Source organism: Pseudophryne corroboree, unplaced genomic scaffold (assembly GCF_028390025.1).
Source record: "Pseudophryne corroboree isolate aPseCor3 unplaced genomic scaffold, aPseCor3.hap2 scaffold_436, whole genome shotgun sequence".
NCBI classification, from domain to species: domain Eukaryota; kingdom Metazoa; phylum Chordata; class Amphibia; order Anura; family Myobatrachidae; genus Pseudophryne; species Pseudophryne corroboree.
In genome coordinates, this window is record NW_026970063.1 from 183,716 (window position 1) to 198,820 (window position 15,105).

The window sequence follows — 15,105 nt, forward strand, 5'->3', positions numbered from 1 at the left end:
CCGTATGCAAATCCGTCTTCTGCAGACCTTCCCCCAGGAATGCTTGTACTAGTTGTTGCATTTGGTTTGTTGTTTGGGGGTGCTTCAGTATTAGGCAGCCTTCTGCCCTCCCATGTTCATCTGAAAATATGTGTTCTCCCTGCAGTTGTTGTCCCCAGATGAGAGTTCCCTTGTGCTGCCTCAGTTGTATCTCCTTTACTTGACAGAGTTGTGCCTAAGCAGCGGCACTCCCCAGCCCTATCCCAAATCATACTTATTTTGCATAGGAGATACCATGGTCATGAAGATTGTTCTCCCAGGGTGAGGTTCATTCATTGCATTCTGGGTATGCTGACCCCTATGATTTCCCCAAATGTGGGAAACTCGACTGCATTATTTGTGGTAGTGGGGGACTGTGTTTGTTCTTTCCTCTGGTCAGCTCTGGTAAAAGTCAGATTAATTTGTCTCAGATCTTCCTCTAGCCTTGTTCTTCTTTCGAGAGTTTCCTTGTGCTGCCTCAGTTGGATCTCCTTCATTTAATAGGGGGGTGCCCGAGCAGCGACCCTCCCCAGCTCTAGCCCAACTCCTACTTACCTGCCAGGTGAGATACTATGATCATGAAGGTGCTTCTCCCAGGGCAAGGCTCACCCATTGCACTCTGGGTGTGCTGCTCCTGCGATTTCCCCAAATGTGGGAAACTTGACTGCATAATTTGTGTTTCCCTGGTCGGCTCTCGTATAATTCAGATCTCTTTGTCTCAGGTCTCTCTCCAGCTTAGTTTGCTGTCTGTTTCCACTTCTCTTTTCTTGAGCCGCTCCCTTCTATGCCCTTGCGCACTATCCTGACTTCTCCCGTATGCTTAATTTGTGCCTTCCAACGCACAATGCGAACTACAGGTAGTGCTGCAGGGCCCACACCCTTTTACTTGCCTTACAGAGCAGCTCTGGAGCTGTTACAGTGCCCAGCTGCTGCAAGAAATCAGCTTGAATGCTTCAGGGGCTGGGGCATAGCCAACATGAGCCCCACACCGAAGGAGGGTGGAGGTGTTTAATGCGAACTAGGGGTCATCCAAGCGCCGCAAAAGGCCGCCATGCCCTACATACCCCTTTTCTCTTTTCATATGCAGATGAGGGTTACAGCCAACTTTGACCCACTGCTTGGATGACTTCACCGTATGCAAATCCGTCTTCTGCAGACCTTCCCCCAGGAATGCTTGTACTAGTTGTTGCATTTGGTTTGTTGTTTGGGGGTGCTTCAGTATTAGGCAGCCTTCTGCCCTCCCATGTTCATCTGAAAATATGTGTTCTCCCTGCAGTTGTTGTCCCCAGATGAGAGTTCCCTTGTGCTGCCTCAGTTGAATCTCCTTTACTTGACAGAGTTGTGCCTGAGCAGCTGCACTCCCCAGCCCTATCCCAAATCATACTTATTTTGCATAGGAGATACCATGGTCATGAAGTTTGTTCTCCCAGGGTGAGGTTCATTCATTGCATTCTGGGTATGCTGACACCTGTGATTTCCCCAAATGTGGGAAACTTGACTGCATTATTTGTGGTAGTGGGGGACTGTGTTTGTGCTTTCCTCTGGTCAGCTCTGGTAAAAGTCCGATTTATTTGTCTCAGATCTTCCTCTAGCCTTGTTCTTCTTTCGAGAGTTCACTTGTGCTGCCTCAGTTGGATCTCCTTCACTTGACAGGGGGGTGCCCGAGCAGCGACCCTCCCCAGCTCTAGCCCAACTCCTACTAACCTGTCAGGTGATATACTATGATCAGGAAGGTGCTTCTCCCAGGGCAAGGCTCACCCATTGCACTCTGGGTGTGCTGATCCTGCGATTTCCCCAAATTTGGGAAACTTGACTGCATAATTTGTGTTTCCCCTGGTCGGCTCTCGTATAATTCAGATCTCTTTGTCTCAGGTCTCTCTCCAGCCTAGTTTGCTGTCTGTTTACACTTCTCTTTTCTTGAGCCGCTCCCTTCTATGCCCTTGCGCACTATCCTGACTTCTCCCGTATGCTTAATTTGTGCCTTCCAACGCACAATGCGAACTACAGGTAGTGCTGCAGGGCCCACACCCTTTTACATGCCTTACAGAGCAGCTCTGGAGCTGTTACAGTGCCCAACTGCTGCAAGAAATCAGCTTGAATGCTTCAGGGGCTGGGGCATAGCCAACATGAGCCCCACACCGAAGGAGGGTGGAGGTGTTTAATGCGAACTAGGGGTCATCCAAGCGCCGCAAAAGGCCGCCATGCCCTGCATACCCCTTTTCTCTTTTCATATGCAGACGAGGGTTGAAGCCAACTTTGACCCACTGCTTGGATGACATCACCATATGCAAATCCATCTGCTGCAGGCCTTCCCCCAGGAATGCTTGCACTAGTTGTTGCATTTGGTTTGTTGTTTGGGGGTGCTTCAGTATTAGGCAGCCTTCTGCCCTCCCATGTTCATCTGAAAATATGTGTTCTCCCTGCAGTTGTTGTCCCCAGATGAGAGTTCCCTTGTGCTGCCTCAGTTGAATCTCCTTTACTTGACAGAGTTGTGCCTGAGCAGCGGCACTCCCCAGCCCTATCCCAAATCATACTTATTTTGCATAGGAGATACCATGGTCATGAAGTTTGTTCTCCCAGGGTGAGGTTCATTCATTGCATTCTGGGTATGCTGGCACCTGTGATTTCCCCAAATGTGGGAAACTCGACTGCATTATTTGTGGTAGTGGGGGACTGTGTTTGTGCTTTCCTCTGGTCAGCTCTGGTAAAAGTCCGATTTCTTTGTCTCAGATCTTCCTCTAGCCTTGTTCTTCTTTCGAGAGTTCCCTTGTGCTGCCTCAGTTTGGTCACCTTCACTTGACAGGGGGGTGCCCGAGCAGCGACCCTCCCCAGCTCTAGCCCAACTCCTACTAACCTGCCAGGTGATATACTATGATCAGGAAGGTGCTTCTCCCAGGGCAAGGCTCACCCATTGCACTCTGGGTGTGCTGATCCTGCGATTTCCCCAAATGTGGGAAACTTGACTGCATAATTTGTGTTTCCCCTGGTCGGCTCTCGTATAATTCAGATCTCTTTGTCACAGGTCTCTCTCCAGCCTAGTTTGCTGTCTGTTTCCACTTCTCTTTTCTTGAGCCGCTCCCTTCTATGCCCTTGCGCACTATCCTGACTTCTCCCGTCTGCTTACTTTGTGCCTTCCAACGCACAATGCGAACTACAGGTAGTGCTGCAGGGCCCACACCCTTTTACTTGCCTTACAGAGCAGCTCTGGAGCTGTTACAGTGCCCAGCTGCTGCAAGAAATCAGCTTGAATGCTTCAGGGGCTGGGGCATAGCCAACATGAGCCCCACACCGAAGGAGGGTGGAGGTGTTTAATGCGAACTAGGGGTCATCCAAGCGTCGCGAAAGGATGCCATGCCCTGCATACCCCTTTTCTCTTTTCATATGCAGACGAGGGTTGAAGCCAACTTTGACCCACTGCTTGGATTACATCACCATATGCAAATCCATCTGCTGCAGGCCTTCCCCCAGGAATGCTTGCACTAGTTGTTGCATTTGGTTTGTTGTTTGGGGGTGCTTCAGTATTAGGCAGCCTTCTGCCCTCCCATGTTCATCTGAAAATATGTGTTCTCCCTGCAGTTGTTGTCCCCAGATGAGAGTTCCCTTGTGCTGCCTCAGTTGAATCTCCTTTACTTGACACAGATGTGCCTGAGCAGCGGCCCTCCCCAGCCCTATCCCAAATCATACTTATTTTGCATAGGAGATACCATGGTCATGAAGATTGTTCTCCCAGGGTGAGGTTCATTCATTGCATTCTGGGTATGCTGACCCCTATGATTTCCCCAAATGTGGGAATCTCAACTGCATTATTTGTGGTAGTGGGGGACTGTGTTTGTTCTTTCCTCTGGTCAGCTCTGGTAAAAGTCAGATTTATTTGTCTCAGATCTTCCTCTAGCCTTGTTCTTCTTTCGAGAGTTTCCTTGTGCTGCCTCAGTTGGATCTCCTTCATTTGATAGGGGGGTGCCCGAGCAGCGACCCTCCCCAGCTCTAGCCCAACTCCTACTTACCTGCCAGGTGAGATACTATGATCATGAAGGTGCTTCTCCCAGGGCAAGGCTCACCCATTGCACTCTGGGTGTGCTGCTCCTGCGATTTCCCCAAATGTGGGAAACTTGACTGCATAATTTGTGTTTCCCTGGTCGGCTCTCGTATAATTCAGATCTCTTTGTCTCAGGTCTCTCTCCAGCTTAGTTTGCTGTCTGTTTCCACTTCTCTTTTCTTGAGCCGCTCCCTTCTATGCCCTTGCGCACTATCCTGACTTCTCCCGTATGCTTAATTTGTGCCTTCCAACGCACAATGCGAACTACAGGTAGTGCTGCAGGGCCCACACCCTTTTACTTGCCTTACAGAGCAGCTCTGGAGCTGTTACAGTGCCCAGCTGCTGCAAGAAATCAGCTTGAATGCTTCAGGGGCTGGGGCATAGCCAACATGAGCCCCACACCGAAGGAGGGTGGAGGTGTTTAATGCGAACTAGGGGTCATCCAAGCGCCGCAAAAGGCCGCCATGCCCTACATACCCCTTTTCTCTTTTCATATGCAGATGAGGGTTACAGCCAACTTTGACCCACTGCTTGGATGACTTCACCGTATGCAAATCCATCTGCTGCAGGCCTTCCCCCAGGAATGCTTGCACTAGTTGTTGCATTTGGTTTGTTGTTTGGGGGTGCTTCAGTATTAGGCAGCCTTCTGCCCTCCCATGTTCATCTGAAAATATGTGTTCTCCCTGCAGTTGTTGTCCCCAGATGAGAGTTCCCTTGTGCTGCCTCAGTTGAATCTCCTTTACTTGACAGAGTTGTGCCTGAGCAGCGGCACTCCCCAGCCCTATCCCAAATCATACTTATTTTGCATAGGAGATACCATGGTCATGAAGTTTGTTCTCCCAGGGTGAGGTTCATTCATTGCATTCTGGGTATGCTGGCACCTGTGATTTCCCCAAATGTGGGAAACTCGACTGCATTATTTGTGGTAGTGGGGGACTGTGTTTGTGCTTTCCTCTGGTCAGCTCTGGTAAAAGTCCGATTTCTTTGTCTCAGATCTTCCTCTAGCCTTGTTCTTCTTTCGAGAGTTCCCTTGTGCTGCCTCAGTTGGGTCACCTTCACTTGACAGGGGGGTGCCCGAGCAGCGACCCTCCCCAGCTCTAGCCCAACTCCTACTAACCTGCCAGGTGATATACTATGATCAGGAAGGTGCTTCTCCCAGGGCAAGGCTCACCCATTGCACTCTGGGTGTGCTGATCCTGCGATTTCCCCAAATTTGGGAAACTTGACTGCATAATTTGTGTTTCCCCTGGTCGGCTCTCGTATAATTCAGATCTCTTTGTCTCAGGTCTCTCTCCAGCCTAGTTTGCTGTCTGTTTCCACTTCTCTTTTCTTGAGCCGCTCCCTTCTATGCCCTTGCGCACTATCCTGACTTCTCCCGTATGCTTAATTTGTGCCTTCCAACGCACAATGCGAACTACAGGTAGTGCTGCAGGGCCCACACCCTTTTACTTGCCTTACAGAGCAGCTCTGGAGCTGTTACAGTGCCCAGCTGCTGCAAGAAATCAGCTTGAATGCTTCAGGGGCTGGGGCATAGCCAACATGAGCCCCACACCGAAGGAGGGTGGAGGTGTTTAATGCGAACTAGGGGTCATCCAAGCGCCGCAAAAGGCCGCCATGCCCTGCATACCCCTTTTCTCTTTTCATATGCAGATGAGGGTTCCAGCAAACTTTGACCCACTGCTTGGATGACTTCACCGTATGCAAATCCGTCTTCTGCAGACCTTCCCCCAGGAATGCTTGTACTAGTTGTTGCATTTGGTTTGTTGTTTGGGGGTGCTTCAGTATTAGGCAGCCTTCTGCCCTCCCATGTTCATCTGAAAATATGTGTTCTCCCTGCAGTTGTTGTCCCCAGATGAGAGTTCCCTTGTGCTGCCTCAGTTGTATCTCCTTTACTTGACAGAGTTGTGCCTGAGCAGCGGCACTCCCCAGCCCTATCCCAAATCATACTTATTTTGCATAGGAGATACCATGGTCATGAAGATTGTTCTCCCAGGGTGAGGTTCATTCATTGCATTCTGGGTATGCTGACCCCTATGATTTCCCCAAATGTGGGAAACTCGACTGCATTATTTGTGGTAGTGGGGGACTGTGTTTGTTCTTTCCTCTGGTCAGCTCTGGTAAAAGTCAGATTTATTTGTCTCAGATCTTCCTCTAGCCTTGTTCTTCTTTCGAGAGTTTCCTTGTGCTGCCTCAGTTGGATCTCCTTCATTTGATAGGGGGGTGCCCGAGCAGCGACCCTCCCCAGCTCTAGCCCAACTCCTACTTACCTGCCAGGTGAGATACTATGATCATGAAGGTGCTTCTCCCAGGGCAAGGCTCACCCATTGCACTCTGGGTGTGCTGCTCCTGCGATTTCCCCAAATGTGGGAAACTTGACTGCATAATTTGTGTTTCCCTGGTCGGCTCTCGTATAATTCAGATCTCTTTGTCTCAGGTCTCTCTCCAGCTTAGTTTGCTGTCTGTTTCCACTTCTCTTTTCTTGAGCCGCTCCCTTCTATGCCCTTGCGCACTATCCTGACTTCTCCCGTATGCTTAATTTGTGCCTTCCAACGCACAATGCGAACTACAGGTAGTGCTGCAGGGCCCACACCCTTTTACTTGCCTTACAGAGCAGCTCTGGAGCTGTTACAGTGCCCAGCTGCTGCAAGAAATCAGCTTGAATGCTTCAGGGGCTGGAGCATAGCCAACATGAGCCCCACACCGAAGGAGGGTGGAGGTGTTTAATGCGAACTAGGGGTCATCCAAGCGCCGCAAAAGGCCGCCATGCCCTACATACCCCTTTTCTCTTTTCATATGCAGATGAGGGTTACAGCCAACTTTGACCCACTGCTTGGATGACTTCACCGTATGCAAATCCATCTGCTGCAGGCCTTCCCCCAGGAATGCTTGCACTAGTTGTTGCATTTGGTTTGTTGTTTGGGGGTGCTTCAGTATTAGGCAGCCTTCTGCCCTCCCATGTTCATCTGAAAATATGTGTTCTCCCTGCAGTTGTTGTCCCCAGATGAGAGTTCCCTTGTGCTGCCTCAGTTGAATCTCCTTTACTTGACAGAGTTGTGCCTGAGCAGCGGCACTCCCCAGCCCTATCCCAAATCATACTTATTTTGCATAGGAGATACCATGGTCATGAAGTTTGTTCTCCCAGGGTGAGGTTCATTCATTGCATTCTGGGTATGCTGGCACCTGTGATTTCCCCAAATGTGGGAAACTCGACTGCATTATTTGTGGTAGTGGGGGACTGTGTTTGTGCTTTCCTCTGGTCAGCTCTGGTAAAAGTCCGATTTCTTTGTCTCAGATCTTCCTCTAGCCTTGTTCTTCTTTCGAGAGTTCCCTTGTGCTGCCTCAGTTGGGTCACCTTCACTTGACAGGGGGGTGCCCGAGCAGCGACCCTCCCCAGCTCTAGACCAACTCCTACTAACCTGCCAGGTGATATACTATGATCAGGAAGGTGCTTCTCCCAGGGCAAGGCTCACCCATTGCACTCTGGGTGTGCTGGTCCTGCGATTTCCCCAAATTTGGGAAACTTGACTGCATAATTTGTGTTTCCCCTGGTCGGCTCTCGTATAATTCAGATCTCTTTGTCTCAGGTCTCTCTCCAGCCTAGTTTGCTGTCTGTTTCCACTTCTCTTTTCTTGAGCCGCTCCCTTCTATGCCCTTGCGCACTATCCTGACTTCTCCCGTATGCTTAATTTGTGCCTTCCAACGCACAATGCGAACTACAGGTAGTGCTGCAGGGCCCACACCCTTTTACTTGCCTTACAGAGCAGCTCTGGAGCTGTTACAGTGCCCAGCTGCTGCAAGAAATCAGCTTGAATGCTTCAGGGGCTGGGGCATAGCCAACATGAGCCCCACACCGAAGGAGGGTGGAGGTGTTTAATGCGAACTAGGGGTCATCCAAGCGCCGCAAAAGGCCGCCATGCCCTGCATACCCCTTTTCTCTTTTCATATGCAGATGAGGGTTCCAGCAAACTTTGACCCACTGCTTGGATGACTTCACCGTATGCAAATCCGTCTTCTGCAGACCTTCCCCCAGGAATGCTTGTACTAGTTGTTGCATTTGGTTTGTTGTTTGGGGGTGCTTCAGTATTAGGCAGCCTTCTGCCCTCCCATGTTCATCTGAAAATATGTGTTCTCCCTGCAGTTGTTGTCCCCAGATGAGAGTTCCCTTGTGCTGCCTCAGTTGTATCTCCTTTACTTGACAGAGTTGTGCCTGAGCAGCGGCACTCCCCAGCCCTATCCCAAATCATACTTATTTTGCATAGGAGATACCATGGTCATGAAGATTGTTCTCCCAGGGTGAGGTTCATTCATTGCATTCTGGGTATGCTGACCCCTATGATTTCCCCAAATGTGGGAAACTCGACTGCATTATTTGTGGTAGTGGGGGACTGTGTTTGTTCTTTCCTCTGGTCAGCTCTGGTAAAAGTCAGATTTATTTGTCTCAGATCTTCCTCTAGCCTTGTTCTTCTTTCGAGAGTTTCCTTGTGCTGCCTCAGTTGGATCTCCTTCATTTGATAGGGGGGTGCCCGAGCAGCGACCCTCCCCAGCTCTAGCCCAACTCCTACTTACCTGCCAGGTGAGATACTATGATCATGAAGGTGCTTCTCCCAGGGCAAGGCTCACCCATTGCACTCTGGGTGTGCTGCTCCTGCGATTTCCCCAAATGTGGGAAACTTGACTGCATAATTTGTGTTTCCCTGGTCGGCTCTCGTATAATTCAGATCTCTTTGTCTCAGGTCTCTCTCCAGCTTAGTTTGCTGTCTGTTTCCACTTCTCTTTTCTTGAGCCGCTCCCTTCTATGCCCTTGCGCACTATCCTGACTTCTCCCGTATGCTTAATTTGTGCCTTCCAACGCACAATGCGAACTACAGGTAGTGCTGCAGGGCCCACACCCTTTTACTTGCCTTACAGAGCAGCTCTGGAGCTGTTACAGTGCCCAGCTGCTGCAAGAAATCAGCTTGAATGCTTCAGGGGCTGGGGCATAGCCAACATGAGCCCCACACCGAAGGAGGGTGGAGGTGTTTAATGCGAACTAGGGGTCATCCAAGCGCCGCAAAAGGCCGCCATGCCCTACATACCCCTTTTCTCTTTTCATATGCAGATGAGGGTTACAGCCAACTTTGACCCACTGCTTGGATGACTTCACCGTATGCAAATCCGTCTTCTGCAGACCTTCCCCCAGGAATGCTTGTACTAGTTGTTGCATTTGGTTTGTTGTTTGGGGGTGCTTCAGTATTAGGCAGCCTTCTGCCCTCCCATGTTCATCTGAAAATATGTGTTCTCCCTGCAGTTGTTGTCCCCAGATGAGAGTTCCCTTGTGCTGCCTCAGTTGAATCTCCTTTATTGACAGAGTTGTGCCTGAGCAGCTGCACTCCCCAGCCCTATCCCAAATCATACTTATTTTGCATAGGAGATACCATGGTCATGAAGTTTGTTCTCCCAGGGTGAGGTTCATTCATTGCATTCTGGGTATGCTGACACCTGTGATTTCCCCAAATGTGGGAAACTTGACTGCATTATTTGTGGTAGTGGGGGACTGTGTTTGTGCTTTCCTCTGGTCAGCTCTGGTAAAAGTCCGATTTATTTGTCTCAGATCTTCCTCTAGCCTTGTTCTTCTTTCGAGAGTTCACTTGTGCTGCCTCAGTTGGATCTCCTTCACTTGACAGGGGGGTGCCCGAGCAGCGACCCTCCCCAGCTCTAGCCCAACTCCTACTAACCTGTCAGGTAATATACTATGATCAGGAAGGTGCTTCTCCCAGGGCAAGGCTCACCCATTGCACTCTGGGTGTGCTGATCCTGCGATTTCCCCAAATTTGGGAAACTTGACTGCATAATTTGTGTTTCCCCTGGTCGGCTCTCGTATAATTCAGATCTCTTTGTCTCAGGTCTCTCTCCAGCCTAGTTTGCTGTCTGTTTACACTTCTCTTTTCTTGAGCCGCTCCCTTCTATGCCCTTGCGCACTATCCTGACTTCTCCCGTATGCTTAATTTGTGCCTTCCAACGCACAATGCGAACTACAGGTAGTGCTGCAGGGCCCACACCCTTTTACATGCCTTACAGAGCAGCTCTGGAGCTGTTACAGTGCCCAACTGCTGCAAGAAATCAGCTTGAATGCTTCAGGGGCTGGGGCATAGCCAACATGAGCCCCACACCGAAGGAGGGTGGAGGTGTTTAATGCGAACTAGGGGTCATCCAAGCGCCGCAAAAGGCCGCCATGCCCTGCATACCCCTTTTCTCTTTTCATATGCAGACGAGGGTTGAAGCCAACTTTGACCCACTGCTTGGATGACATCACCATATGCAAATCCATCTGCTGCAGGCCTTCCCCCAGGAATGCTTGCACTAGTTGTTGCATTTGGTTTGTTGTTTGGGGGTGCTTCAGTATTAGGCAGCCTTCTGCCCTCCCATGTTCATCTGAAAATATGTGTTCTCCCTGCAGTTGTTGTCCCCAGATGAGAGTTCCCTTGTGCTGCCTCAGTTGAATCTCCTTTACTTGACAGAGTTGTGCCTGAGCAGCGGCACTCCCCAGCCCTATCCCAAATCATACTTATTTTGCATAGGAGATACCATGGTCATGAAGTTTGTTCTCCCAGGGTGAGGTTCATTCATTGCATTCTGGGTATGATGGCACCTGTGATTTCCCCAAATGTGGGAAACTTGACTGCATTATTTGTGGTAGTGGGGGACTGTGTTTGTGCTTTCCTCTGGTCAGCTCTGGTAAAAGTCCGATTTCTTTGTCTCAGATCTTCCTCTAGCCTTGTTCTTCTTTCGAGAGTTCCCTTGTGCTGCCTCAGTTTGGTCACCTTCACTTGACAGGGGGGTGCCCGAGCAGCGACCCTCCCCAGCTCTAGCCCAACTCCTACTAACCTGCCAGGTGATATACTATGATCAGGAAGGTGCTTCTCCCAGGGCAAGGCTCACCCATTGCACTCTGGGTGTGCTGATCCTGCGATTTCCCCAAATGTGGGAAACTTGACTGCATAATTTGTGTTTCCCCTGGTCGGCTCTCGTATAATTCAGATCTCTTTGTCACAGGTCTCTCTCCAGCCTAGTTTGCTGTCTGTTTCCACTTCTCTTTTCTTGAGCCGCTCCCTTCTATGCCCTTGCGCACTATCCTGACTACTCCCGTCTGCTTACTTTGTGCCTTCCAACGCACAATGCGAACTACAGGTAGTGCTGTAGGGCCCACACCCTTTTACTTGCCTTACAGAGCAGCTCTGGAGCTGTTACAGTGCCCAGCTGCTGCAAGAAATCAGCTTGAATGCTTCAGGGGCTGGGGCATAGCCAACATGAGCCCCACACCGAAGGAGGGTGGAGGTGTTTAATGCGAACTAGGGGTCATCCAAGCGCCGCAAAAGGATGCCATGCCCTGCATACCCCTTTTCTCTTTTCATATGCAGACGAGGGTTGAAGCCAACTTTAACCCACTGCTTGGATTACATCACCATATGCAAATCCATCTGCTGCAGGCCTTCCCCCAGGAATGCTTGCACTAGTTGTTGCATTTGGTTTGTTGTTTGGGGGTGCTTCAGTATTAGGCAGCCTTCTGCCCTCCCATGTTCATCTGAAAATATGTGTTCTCCCTGCAGTTGTTGTCCCCAGATGAGAGTTCCCTTGTGCTGCCTCAGTTGAATCTCCTTTACTTGACACAGATGTGCCTGAGCAGCGGCCCTCCCCAGCCCTATCCCAAATCATACTTATTTTGCATAGGAGATACCATGGTCATGAAGATTGTTCTCCCAGGGTGAGGTTCATTCATTGCATTCTGGGTATGCTGACCCCTATGATTTCCCCAAATGTGGGAATCTCAACTGCATTATTTGTGGTAGTGGGGGACTGTGTTTGTTCTTTCCTCTGGTCAGCTCTGGTAAAAGTCAGATTTATTTGTCTCAGATCTTCCTCTAGCCTTGTTCTTCTTTTGAGAGTTTCCTTGTGCTGCCTCAGTTGGATCTCCTTCACTTGACAGGGGGGTGCCCGAGCAGCGACCCTCCCCAGCTCTAGCCCAACTCCTACTTACCTGCCAGGTGAGATACTATGATCATGAAGGTGCTTCACCCAGGGCAAGGCTCACCCATTGCACTCTGGGTGTGCTGCTCCTGCGATTTCCCCAAATGTGGGAAACTTGACTGCATAATTTGTGTTTCCCCTGGTCGGCTCTCGTATAATTCATATCTCTTTGTCTCAGGTCTCTCTCCAGCTTAGTTTGCTGTCTGTTTCCACTTCTCTTTTCTTGAGCCGCTCCCTTCTATGCCCTTGCGCACTATCCTGACTTCTCCCGTAAGCTTAATTTGTGCCTTCCAACGCACAATGCGAACTACAGGTAGTGCTGCAGGGCCCACACCCTTTTACTTGCCTTACAGAGCAGCTCTGGAGCTGTTACAGTGCCCAGCTGCTGCAAGAAATCAGTTTGAATGCTTCAGGGGCTGGGGCATAGCCAACATGAGCCCCACACCGAAGGAGGGTGGAGGTGTTTAATGCGAACTAGGGGTCATCCAAGCGCCGCAAAAGGACGCCATGCCCTGCATACCCCTTTTCTCTTTTCATATGCAGACGAGGGTTGAAGCCAACTTTGACCCACTGCTTGGATTACATCACCATATGCAAATCCATCTGCTGCAGGCCTTCCCCCAGGAATGCTTGCACTAGTTGTTGCATTATGTTTGTTGTTTGGGGGTGCTTCAGTATTAGGCAGCCTTCTGCCCTCCCATGTTCATCTGAAAATATGTGTTCTCCCTGCAGTTGTTGTCCCCAGATGAGAGTTCCCTTGTGCTGCCTCAGTTGAATCTCCTTTACTTGACAGAGTTGTGCCTGAGCAGTGGTACTCCCCAGCCCTATCCCAAATCATACTTATTTTGCATAGGAGATACCATGGTCATGAAGTTTGTTCTCCCAGGGTGAGGTTCATTCATTGCATTCTGGGTATGCTGACACCTGTGATTTCCCCAAATGTGGGAAACTCGACTGCATTATTTGTGGTAGTGGGGTACTGTGTTTGTGCTTTCCTCTGGTCAGCTCTGGTAAAAGTCAGATTTCTTTGTCTCAGATCTTCCTCTAGCCTTGTTCTTCTTTCGAGAGTTCCCTTGTGCTGCCTCAGTTGGATCTCCTTCACTTGACAGGGGGGTGCCCGAGCAGCGACCCTCCCCAGCTCTAGCCCAACTCCTACTAACCTGCCAGGTGATATATTATGATCAGGAAGGTGCTTCTCCCAGGGCAAGGCTCACCCATTGCACTCTGGGTGTGCTGATCCTGCGATTTCCCTAAATTTGGGAAACTTGACTGCATAATTTGTGTTTCCCCTGGGCGGCTCTCGTATAATTCAGATCTCTTTGTCTCAGGTCTCTCTCCAGCCTAGTTTGCTGTCTGTTTCCACTTCTCTTTTCTTGAGCTGCTCCCTTCTATGCCCTTGCGCACTATCCTGACTTCTCCCGTATGCTTAATTTGTGCCTTCCAACGCACAATGCGAACTACAGGTAGTGCTGCAGGGCCCACACCCTTTTACTTGCCTTACAGAGCAGCTCTGGAGCTGTTACAGTGCCCAGCTGCTGCAAGAAATCAGCTTGAATGCTTCAGTGGCTGGGGCATAGCCAACATGAGCCCCACACCGAAGGAGGGTGGAGGTGTTTAATGCGAACTAGGGGTCATCCAAGCGCCGCAAAAGGCCGCCATGCCCTGCATACCCCTTTTCTCTTTTCATATGCAGATGAGGGTTCCAGCCAACTTTGACCCACTGCTTGGATGACTTCACCGTATGCAAATCCGTCTTCTGCAGACCTTCCCCCAGGAATGCTTGTACTAGTTGTTGCATTTGGTTTGTTGTTTGGGGGTGCTTCAGTATTAGGCAGCCTTCTGCCCTCCCATGTTCATCTGAAAATATGTGTTCTCCCTGCAGTTGTTGTCCCCAGATGAGAGTTCCCTTGTGCTGCCTCAGTTGAATCTCCTTTACTTGACAGAGTTGTGCCTGAGCAGCGGCACTCCCCAGCCCTATCCCAAATCATACTTATTTTGCATAGGAGATACCATGGTCATGAAGTTTGTTCTCCCAGGGTGAGGTTCATTCATTGCATTCTGGGTATGCTGGCACCTGTGATTTCCCCAAATGTGGGAAACTCGACTGCATTATTTGTGGTAGTGGGGGACTGTGTTTGTGCTTTCCTCTGGTCAGCTCTGGTAAAAGTCCGATTTCTTTGTCTCAGATCTTCCTCTAGCCTTGTTCTTCTTTCGAGAGTTCCCTTGTGCTGCCTCAGTTGGGTCACCTTCACTTGACAGGGGGGTGCCCGAGCAGCGACCCTCCCCAGCTCTAGCCCAACTCCTACTAACCTGCCAGGTGATATACTATAATCAGGAAGGTGCTTCTCCCAGGGCAAGGCTCACCCATTGCACTCTGGGTGTGCTGATCCTGCGATTTCCCCAAATTTGGGAAACTTGACTGCATAATTTGTGTTTCCCTGGTCGGCTCTCGTATAATTCAGATCTCTTTGTCTCAGGTCTCTCTCCAGCTTAGTTTGCTGTCTGTTTCCACTTCTCTTTTCTTGAGCCGCTCCCTTCTATGCCCTTGCGCACTATCCTGACTTCTCCCGTATGCTTAATTTGTGCCTTCCAACGCACAATGCAAACTACAGGTAGTGCTGCAGGGCCCACACCCTTTTACTTGCCTTACAGAGCAGCTCTGGAGCTGTTAAGTGCCCAGCTGCTGCAAGAAATCAGCTTGAATGCTTCAGGGGCTGGGGCATAGCCAACATGAGCCCCACACCGAAGGAGGCTGGAGATGTTTAATGCGAACTAGGGGTCATCCAAGCGCCGCAAAAGGCCGCCATGCCCTGCATACCCCTTTTCTCTTTTCATATGCAGATGAGGGTTCCAGCCAACTTTGACCCACTGCTTGGATGACATCACCGTATGCAAATCCGTCTTCTGCAGACCTTCCCCCAGGAATGCTTGTACTAGTTGTTGCATTTGGTCTGTTGTTTGGGGATGCTTCAGTATTAGGCAGCCTTCTGCCCTCCCATGTTCATCTGAAAATATGTGTTCTCCCTGCAGTTGTTGTCCCCAGATGA

The 15,105-nt window shown here is 50.1% G+C and overlaps 25 non-coding genes and 1 pseudogene across 25 annotated transcripts; all 26 read left to right on the plus strand.

Moving 5' to 3' along the window:
• Positions 1-249: 249 nt before the first annotated feature.
• On the plus strand, positions 250-413 carry LOC135026413 (U1 spliceosomal RNA). The gene has a single exon (XR_010223047.1). It is a non-coding gene; the product is annotated as a U1 spliceosomal RNA (small nuclear RNA).
• Positions 414-565: 152 nt separating this feature from the next.
• Positions 566-726, plus strand: LOC135026330 (U1 spliceosomal RNA). The gene has a single exon (XR_010222968.1). It is a non-coding gene; the product is annotated as a U1 spliceosomal RNA (small nuclear RNA).
• A 672-nt stretch (positions 727-1,398) lies between these two features.
• On the plus strand, positions 1,399-1,562 carry LOC135026299 (U1 spliceosomal RNA). Its single transcript, XR_010222937.1, has one exon. It is a non-coding gene; the product is annotated as a U1 spliceosomal RNA (small nuclear RNA).
• Positions 1,563-1,714: 152 nt separating this feature from the next.
• LOC135026357 (U1 spliceosomal RNA) lies at positions 1,715-1,877 on the plus strand. The gene has a single exon (XR_010222992.1). It is a non-coding gene; the product is annotated as a U1 spliceosomal RNA (small nuclear RNA).
• A 671-nt stretch (positions 1,878-2,548) lies between these two features.
• On the plus strand, positions 2,549-2,712 carry LOC135026290 (U1 spliceosomal RNA). Its single transcript, XR_010222928.1, has one exon. It is a non-coding gene; the product is annotated as a U1 spliceosomal RNA (small nuclear RNA).
• Positions 2,713-2,864: 152 nt separating this feature from the next.
• LOC135026348 (U1 spliceosomal RNA) lies at positions 2,865-3,027 on the plus strand. The gene has a single exon (XR_010222983.1). It is a non-coding gene; the product is annotated as a U1 spliceosomal RNA (small nuclear RNA).
• Positions 3,028-3,698: 671 nt separating this feature from the next.
• Positions 3,699-3,862, plus strand: LOC135026417 (U1 spliceosomal RNA). Its single transcript, XR_010223051.1, has one exon. It is a non-coding gene; the product is annotated as a U1 spliceosomal RNA (small nuclear RNA).
• Positions 3,863-4,014: 152 nt separating this feature from the next.
• On the plus strand, positions 4,015-4,175 carry LOC135026331 (U1 spliceosomal RNA). Its single transcript, XR_010222969.1, has one exon. It is a non-coding gene; the product is annotated as a U1 spliceosomal RNA (small nuclear RNA).
• Positions 4,176-4,847: 672 nt separating this feature from the next.
• LOC135026291 (U1 spliceosomal RNA) lies at positions 4,848-5,011 on the plus strand. The gene has a single exon (XR_010222929.1). It is a non-coding gene; the product is annotated as a U1 spliceosomal RNA (small nuclear RNA).
• A 152-nt stretch (positions 5,012-5,163) lies between these two features.
• LOC135026364 (U1 spliceosomal RNA) lies at positions 5,164-5,326 on the plus strand. Its single transcript, XR_010222999.1, has one exon. It is a non-coding gene; the product is annotated as a U1 spliceosomal RNA (small nuclear RNA).
• A 671-nt stretch (positions 5,327-5,997) lies between these two features.
• LOC135026414 (U1 spliceosomal RNA) lies at positions 5,998-6,161 on the plus strand. Its single transcript, XR_010223048.1, has one exon. It is a non-coding gene; the product is annotated as a U1 spliceosomal RNA (small nuclear RNA).
• A 152-nt stretch (positions 6,162-6,313) lies between these two features.
• LOC135026332 (U1 spliceosomal RNA) lies at positions 6,314-6,474 on the plus strand. The gene has a single exon (XR_010222970.1). It is a non-coding gene; the product is annotated as a U1 spliceosomal RNA (small nuclear RNA).
• Positions 6,475-7,146: 672 nt separating this feature from the next.
• LOC135026292 (U1 spliceosomal RNA) lies at positions 7,147-7,310 on the plus strand. The gene has a single exon (XR_010222930.1). It is a non-coding gene; the product is annotated as a U1 spliceosomal RNA (small nuclear RNA).
• A 152-nt stretch (positions 7,311-7,462) lies between these two features.
• LOC135026373 (U1 spliceosomal RNA) lies at positions 7,463-7,625 on the plus strand. Its single transcript, XR_010223007.1, has one exon. It is a non-coding gene; the product is annotated as a U1 spliceosomal RNA (small nuclear RNA).
• Positions 7,626-8,296: 671 nt separating this feature from the next.
• LOC135026415 (U1 spliceosomal RNA) lies at positions 8,297-8,460 on the plus strand. The gene has a single exon (XR_010223049.1). It is a non-coding gene; the product is annotated as a U1 spliceosomal RNA (small nuclear RNA).
• Positions 8,461-8,612: 152 nt separating this feature from the next.
• On the plus strand, positions 8,613-8,773 carry LOC135026333 (U1 spliceosomal RNA). The gene has a single exon (XR_010222971.1). It is a non-coding gene; the product is annotated as a U1 spliceosomal RNA (small nuclear RNA).
• A 671-nt stretch (positions 8,774-9,444) lies between these two features.
• On the plus strand, positions 9,445-9,608 carry LOC135026300 (U1 spliceosomal RNA). Its single transcript, XR_010222938.1, has one exon. It is a non-coding gene; the product is annotated as a U1 spliceosomal RNA (small nuclear RNA).
• A 152-nt stretch (positions 9,609-9,760) lies between these two features.
• Positions 9,761-9,923, plus strand: LOC135026385 (U1 spliceosomal RNA). The gene has a single exon (XR_010223021.1). It is a non-coding gene; the product is annotated as a U1 spliceosomal RNA (small nuclear RNA).
• A 671-nt stretch (positions 9,924-10,594) lies between these two features.
• On the plus strand, positions 10,595-10,758 carry LOC135026320 (U1 spliceosomal RNA). The gene has a single exon (XR_010222958.1). It is a non-coding gene; the product is annotated as a U1 spliceosomal RNA (small nuclear RNA).
• Positions 10,759-10,910: 152 nt separating this feature from the next.
• LOC135026349 (U1 spliceosomal RNA) lies at positions 10,911-11,073 on the plus strand. Its single transcript, XR_010222984.1, has one exon. It is a non-coding gene; the product is annotated as a U1 spliceosomal RNA (small nuclear RNA).
• A 671-nt stretch (positions 11,074-11,744) lies between these two features.
• LOC135026418 (U1 spliceosomal RNA) lies at positions 11,745-11,908 on the plus strand. Its single transcript, XR_010223052.1, has one exon. It is a non-coding gene; the product is annotated as a U1 spliceosomal RNA (small nuclear RNA).
• A 152-nt stretch (positions 11,909-12,060) lies between these two features.
• LOC135026345 (U1 spliceosomal RNA) lies at positions 12,061-12,202 on the plus strand (annotated as a pseudogene).
• A 692-nt stretch (positions 12,203-12,894) lies between these two features.
• LOC135026302 (U1 spliceosomal RNA) lies at positions 12,895-13,058 on the plus strand. The gene has a single exon (XR_010222940.1). It is a non-coding gene; the product is annotated as a U1 spliceosomal RNA (small nuclear RNA).
• Positions 13,059-13,210: 152 nt separating this feature from the next.
• LOC135026369 (U1 spliceosomal RNA) lies at positions 13,211-13,373 on the plus strand. The gene has a single exon (XR_010223004.1). It is a non-coding gene; the product is annotated as a U1 spliceosomal RNA (small nuclear RNA).
• Positions 13,374-14,044: 671 nt separating this feature from the next.
• LOC135026293 (U1 spliceosomal RNA) lies at positions 14,045-14,208 on the plus strand. The gene has a single exon (XR_010222931.1). It is a non-coding gene; the product is annotated as a U1 spliceosomal RNA (small nuclear RNA).
• Positions 14,209-14,360: 152 nt separating this feature from the next.
• Positions 14,361-14,521, plus strand: LOC135026381 (U1 spliceosomal RNA). Its single transcript, XR_010223016.1, has one exon. It is a non-coding gene; the product is annotated as a U1 spliceosomal RNA (small nuclear RNA).
• The last annotated feature ends 584 nt before the right edge of the window (positions 14,522-15,105 follow it).